Raw genomic sequence first — 6805 nt, 5'->3', positions numbered from 1 at the left:
ACTGACGTAAACGGATTGAAACAGTGGAATCGTGCCGCAATTGGACTCGATATGTCTAAAACAAAATGTGGAATGTTGTTATATATTTTTTTAACTAGGCAAGTCAGTTAAAAACAAATTCTTATTTTCAATGACGGCCTAGGAACAGTGGGGTTAACTGTCTGTTCAGGGGCAGAATTACATTTTTACCTTGTCAGCTCGGGGGTTTGATCTTCCAACCTTCCAGTTACTAGACCAACACTCTAACCACTAGGCTACCCTGCCTCCCAATATAACTTCAACCCAAAAAAATAATATATTATTATTTCGTTTGACGCAGAAAAAAAATAATCTATGGCTATATGTACTTCAGAATTGCATTGGGGGCATACTTACATTGCAATGTACAGTACACAGCCTTACCTATGCATTTTGGGTCCATGGGATGGGGTATCAGCCTACTCTGGGACACCCACAGAACACAACTGTGAAGGGTTTTCACAAATATTAGCTTTGTAGCTCTTAGTATGGAACTTTAACTGTGGGAAATCAACTTCCCATTCAGTCCATTGTGTGTATTGAACATTCATATTGAAATGTAGAGCCTTGCCTATGGCTCTTGGGTCCATTAAATGGGGTATCAGCCTACTACAATGACACTCGCAGATTACAATTATTTAGAGTTTACACAAATATCAATGTTGCAATATCTCTTATTGCAGGACTTTTAACTGTGGGAAATCACCTAGCTATTCGGGTTATTATGCTTATTGAACATTAGTATTGCAACGTACAACCTTGCTTACACCAGTTAACAACAAGCGTTCCCACAACTTTAGAGAATGGTCCCTTAAGAGTTTCATTAGGTCACTACCCAACATTTTCATAGGAATGGTCCAGTGATGTGCAAGGACTGTTTCCAAGATGCTGTTTCCAATATACTGTTTCCAAGATACTGTTTCCAAGATACTGTTTCCAAGATACTGTTTCCAAGGACTGTTTCCAAGATACTGTTTCCAAGGACTGTTTCCAAGATACTGTTTCCATGATACTGTTTCCAAGATACTGTTTCCAAGGACAGTTTCCAAGATACTGTTTCCAAGATACTGTTTCCATGATACTGTTTCCAAGATACTGTTTCCAAGGACTGTTTCCAAGATACTGTTTCCAAGGACTGTTTCCAAGATACTGTTTCCAAGGACAGTTTCCAAGGACTGTTTCCAAGATACTGTTTCCAAGATACTGTTTCCAAGGACTGTTTCCAAGGACTGTTTCCAAGATACTGTTTCCAAGGACTGTTTCCAAGGACTGTTTCCAAGATACTGTTTCCAAGATACTGTTTCCAAGGACTGTTTCCAAGATACTGTTTCCAAGGACTGTTTCCAATGACAGTTTCCAAGGACTGTTTCCAAGATACTGTTTCCAAGATACTGTTTCCAATATACTGTTTCCAAGGACTGTTTCCAAGATACTGTTTCCAAGGACTGTTTCCAAGATACTGTTCCCAAGGACTGTTTCCAAGATACTGATTCCAAGATACTGTTTCCAAGGACAGTTTCCAAGGACTGTTTCCAAGGACTGTTTCCAAGGACTGTTTCCAAGATACTGTTTCCAAGATACTGTTTCCAAGGACTGTTTCCAAGATACTGTTTCCAAGGACTGTTTCCAAGATACTGTTTCCAAGGACTGTTTCCAAGGACAGTTTCCAAGGATTGTTTCCAAGATACTGTTTCCAAGGACTGTTTCCAAGATACTGTTTCCAAGGACTGTTTCCAAGATACTGTTTCCAAGGACTGTTTCCAAGATACTGTTTCCAAGGACTGTTTCCAAGATACTGTTTAATGGGAACATGACATGCACACATACTAGTACTATCATTAAGGTTGTATGGTTCAGTCCTGAATCAGCTGATTTAAAAAATAATACATACGTTTTCACGTCCCTTTTTCATTTAGACCTGCAGGTGAAGGTGATTCCAACCACATTGACAGAGAAGATACTGACCTGTAGCACCACCTGCCTTCTGAGTGACAACCCCAACCCCAACCCTAACCCCAACCCCAACCCCACCCCCAACCCCACCCCCAACCCCAACCCCAACCCCACCCCCAACCCCACCCCAACCCCAACCCCACCCCCAACCCCAACCCAACCCCACCCCAACCCCACCCCAACCCCAACCCCAACCCCACCTACATCTGGTACAAGAACAGACAATGTTCTAGATCAGGGCTTCTTAATGTCACGTTCTGACCTTTATTTCCTTTGTTTTGTCTTTATTTAGTATGGTCAGGGCGTGAGTTGTCTTTATTTAGTATGGTCAGGGCGTGAGTTGTCTTTATTTAGTATGGTCAGGGCGTGAGTTGTCTTTATTTAGTATGGTCAGGGCGTGAGTTGTCTTTATTTAGTATGGTCAGGGCGTGAGTTGTCTTTATTTAGTATGGTCAGGGCGTGAGTTGTCTTTATTTAGTATGGTCAGGGCGTGAGTTGGGGTGGGCAGTCTATGTTTGTTTTGTCATTATTTAGTATGGTCGGGGCGTGAGTTGGGTGGGCAGTCTGTTTGTTTTGTCATTATTTAGTATGGTCAGGTCGTGAGTTGGTGGGCAGTCTGTTTGTTTTGTCATTATTTAGTATGGTCAGGGCGTGAGTTGTCTTTATTTAGTATGGTCAGGGCGTGAGTTGTCTTTATTTAGTATGGTCAGGGCGTGAGTTGTCTTTATTTAGTATGGTCAGGGCGTGAGTTGTCTTTATTTAGTATGGTCAGGGCGTGAGTTGTCTTTATTTAGTATGGTCAGGGCGTGAGTTGGGGTGGGCAGTCTATGTTTGTTTTGTCATTATTTAGTATGGTCGGGGCGTGAGTTGGGTGGGCAGTCTGTTTGTTTTGTCATTATTTAGTATGGTCAGGTCGTGAGTTGGTGGGCAGTCTGTTTGTTTTGTCATTATTTAGTATGGTCGGGGCGTGAGCTGGGTGGGCAGTCTGTTTGTTTTGTCATTATTTAGTATGGTCAGGGCGTGAGTTGGGTGGGCAGTCTGTTTGTTTTGTCATTATTTAGTATGGTCAGGGCGTGAGTTGGGTGGGCAGTCTGTTTGTTTTTCTATGATTTGGGTATTTCTATGTTTCGGCCTAGTATGGTTCTCAATCAGAGGCAGGTGTCATTAGTTGTCTCTGATTGAGAATCATACTGAGGTAGCCTGGGTTTCACTGTGTGTTTGTGGGTGATTGTTCCTGTCTCTGTGTTTGCACCAGATAGGACTGTTTAGGTTTTTTCACATTTCTTGTTTTGTTAGTTTATTCATGTATAGTGTCTATAAATTAAACATGAATAACCACCACGCTGCGTTTTGGTCCGCCTCTCCTTCACCTCAAGGAAACCGTTGCACATAAACTCGGTCCCAGGGTGGCAACACATATATATATATATATATATATATATATATATATATATATATATATATATATATATATATATATATATATATATATATATATATATATTATACATGTTCTATATGAGTAGTGGTCCCAGGGTGGCAACACATATATATATATATATATTATACATGTTCTTTATGAGTAGTGGTCCCAGGGTGGCAACACATATATATTATAAATGTTCTTTATGAGTAGTGGTCCCAGGGTGGCAACACATATATATATACATATATATTATACATGTTCTATATGAGTAGTGGTCTCAGGGTGGCAACACATATATATTATACATGTTCTTTATGAGTAGTGGTCCCAGGGTGGCAACACACATATATATATACATATATATTATACATGTTCTTTATGAGTAGTGGTCCCAGGGTGGCAACACATATATATTATAAATGTTCTTTATGAGTAGTGGTCCCAGGGTGGCAACACATATATATATACATATATATTATACATGTTCTATATGAGTAGTGGTCTCAGGGTGGCAACACATATATATATACATATATATTATACATGTTCTTTATGAGTAGTGGTCCCAGGGTGGTAACACACACATATATATAGATATATATATATATACATTATACATGTTCTTTATGAGTCGTGATCCCAGGGTGGTAACACACATACATTCTACATGATTCCAATGGGTCTTTCTCCATTCTGATTGGTTTATACTGTTCAATTCAACTTCACTCGTTTGAGGTCATTTCCACACTGCCACATAGGGCTGCACAATATGGGCAGACAATCTAAGCTTTATTTATAAATGTGGCAATTACGGTTTGACTTGTGATTTAGAGCGAAACACTTTGGTGAACTGTTGGAATCAAGGATATGTAATCAATGACTATTCTAATTCTATAGACAGAATATAATAATTTGTAATTATTTGTTATTTAACGAGGCAAGTCAGTTAAGAACAAATTCTTACTTGCCACTGGTCCAATTGCGCGCCGCCCTACGGGGACTCCCAGTCACGGCCGGTTGTGATACAGCCTGGAATCAAACCAGGGTCTGTAATGATACCCCCTAGCACTGAGATGCAGTGCTTTAGACCTCTGCGGCACTCTGGAGCCCCCCAATAGGGCGCGTTCAAGTGGGCACGTTGAAAACAGTGTTGTTTGACGTGACAACGAATGAAAACGCCAGGAGGAGTTATTGTGACCGGGTAGGAACATAAGTGTTTCCTGAACGAGGGCTGCCATGTTCACGGTCTTCCGGACAAATTGGGCTATTTTGAAAACGATGTCACGGGTGGAAAATATATTGTTGTTTTTTTGAGCTACTTCTAAATTCCACCGTGACCACCATAGGGATTTATATATTTCAGTATGTTCACTGTTACCTGCTGCTGCTGACTATGATACTGAGTGAGTGAAGGAATGTTAGGGAGGCGGAGGGCCGGAGGTGTGTGTGTGTGTGTGTGTGTGTGTGTGTGTGTGTGTGTGTGTGTGTGTGTGTGTGTGTGTGTGTGTGTGTGTGCGTGTGTGTGTGTGTGTGTTGCAGCAAAGGTAGCCGAGTCACGGAAACAGAACAGCACACGTGCACGTCGTGACAACTTTTTTTGCCAGTTGTAGGTGAGCCATTTGGATTGATCATTATGGAGGCCAGTGGCGATTTTAGCTGGTACATCTTGGTGGGGCAAGCCCACAAACTCCTAAGACCTACAAACAGCAGTCCCAACACCTTACCACTGCTACTCCGGGCCATCAGCAGATCCTTGTCTGGCAGTGAAACAGTTAATTCAGCCTCATTTACTGCCTTTAAGAAAGACATAGCTGATATGGCTGACTTACTGAATTAAACAAATTTGGTTTCTACTGACAATTGAGATGTACAAACTGTTAGGTTCTGCTATCTTGCTAGCTAAGATCAGTCCAATCAAAGCTACTGTAGATAAAACGTGATTTGCAGTCATTCTATCTGTGACCAATGAAAAAGTAACTCTTCGGCAGCGCCAAAGGGGCTTGAATTTTTTAGGTCTACCCTTAGATTTGTCAGTGAAGTAGTGTCCCTATGAGTGACAGAAGACTGAGCCAATCATGGCGCAACTAGAGAACAGTATCCAATCATGGCGCAACTAGAGAACAGTATCCAATCGCAGCGCAGCTAGAGGACATTACCAACCCCTACGCTCCGTATTTTCCGCTGGCTGCCCCACCACAGAAAGCACTGAGCTCGGCTGAAACACCTACATTTTGGAGCTGCCTTCCTCAAGAAAGCAAAAAAAACATGTTCGCAATGTGACTTTACTAACTCAAAGATTTATTTTATTTTATTTGACATTGTTTGCAAACTGATATGTGACACGTATTAATGCCAGGTAAAAATGTGGGGCTCAAAACAGGTGTGCCCTGAATGACGGGTCACCTGCCCTGAATGACGGGTCACCTGACCTGAATGACGGGTCACCTGACCTGAATGACGGGTCCCCTGACCTGAATGACGGGTCACCTGACCTGAATGACGGGTCACCTGACCTGAATGACGGGTCAGTTGTCCTGAATGACGGGTCACCTGCCCTGAATGAAGGGTCAGTTGTCCTGAATGACGGGTCACCTGCACAGGGAGGGTTGGGAGCAGGCTGAGGCTGGAAGAATGCTGGGGATAGGTTAGAATGCTGGGGATAGGTTAGAATGCTGGGGATAGGTTAGAATGCTGGGGATAGGGTAGAATGCTGGGGATAGGTTAGAATGCTGGGGATAGGTTAGAATGCTGGGGATAGGGTAGAATGCTGGGGATAGGGTAGAATGCTGGGGATAGGGTAGAATGCTGGAGCTGGGGTAGAATGCTGGGGATAGGGTAGAATGCTGGAGCTGGGGTAGAATGCTGGGGATAGGGTAGAATGCTGGAGCTGGGGTAGAATGCTGGGGATAGGGTAGAATGCTGGGGATAGGGTAGAATGCTGGGGATAGGGTAGAATGCTGGGGATAGGGTAGGATGCTGGGGATAGGGTAGAATGCTGGAGCTGGGGTAGAATGCTGGGGATAGGGTAGAATGCTGGGGATAGGGTAGAATGCTGGGGATAGGGTAGAATGCTGGGGATAGGGTAGGATGCTGGGGATAGGGTAAAATGCTGGGGATAGGGTAGAATGCTGGGGATAGGGTAGAATGCTGGAGCTGGGGTAGAATGCTGGGGATAGGGTAGAATGCTGGGGATAGGGTAGAATGCTGGGGATAGGGTAGAATGCTGGGGATAGGGTAGAATGCTGGGGATAGGGTAGAATGCTGGAGCTGGGGTAGAATACTGGGGATAGGGTAGAATGCTGGGGATAGGGTAGAATGCTGGAGCTGGGGTAGAATGCTGGGGATAGGGTAAAATGCTGGGGATAGTGTAGAATGCTGGGGATAGGGTAGAATGCTGGGGATAGGGTA

This window comes from Oncorhynchus masou, chromosome 1 (assembly GCF_036934945.1).
Source record: "Oncorhynchus masou masou isolate Uvic2021 chromosome 1, UVic_Omas_1.1, whole genome shotgun sequence".
Taxonomy (NCBI): Eukaryota; Metazoa; Chordata; class Actinopteri; order Salmoniformes; family Salmonidae; genus Oncorhynchus; species Oncorhynchus masou.
Note: the sequence above shows the minus strand (reverse complement) of the source record.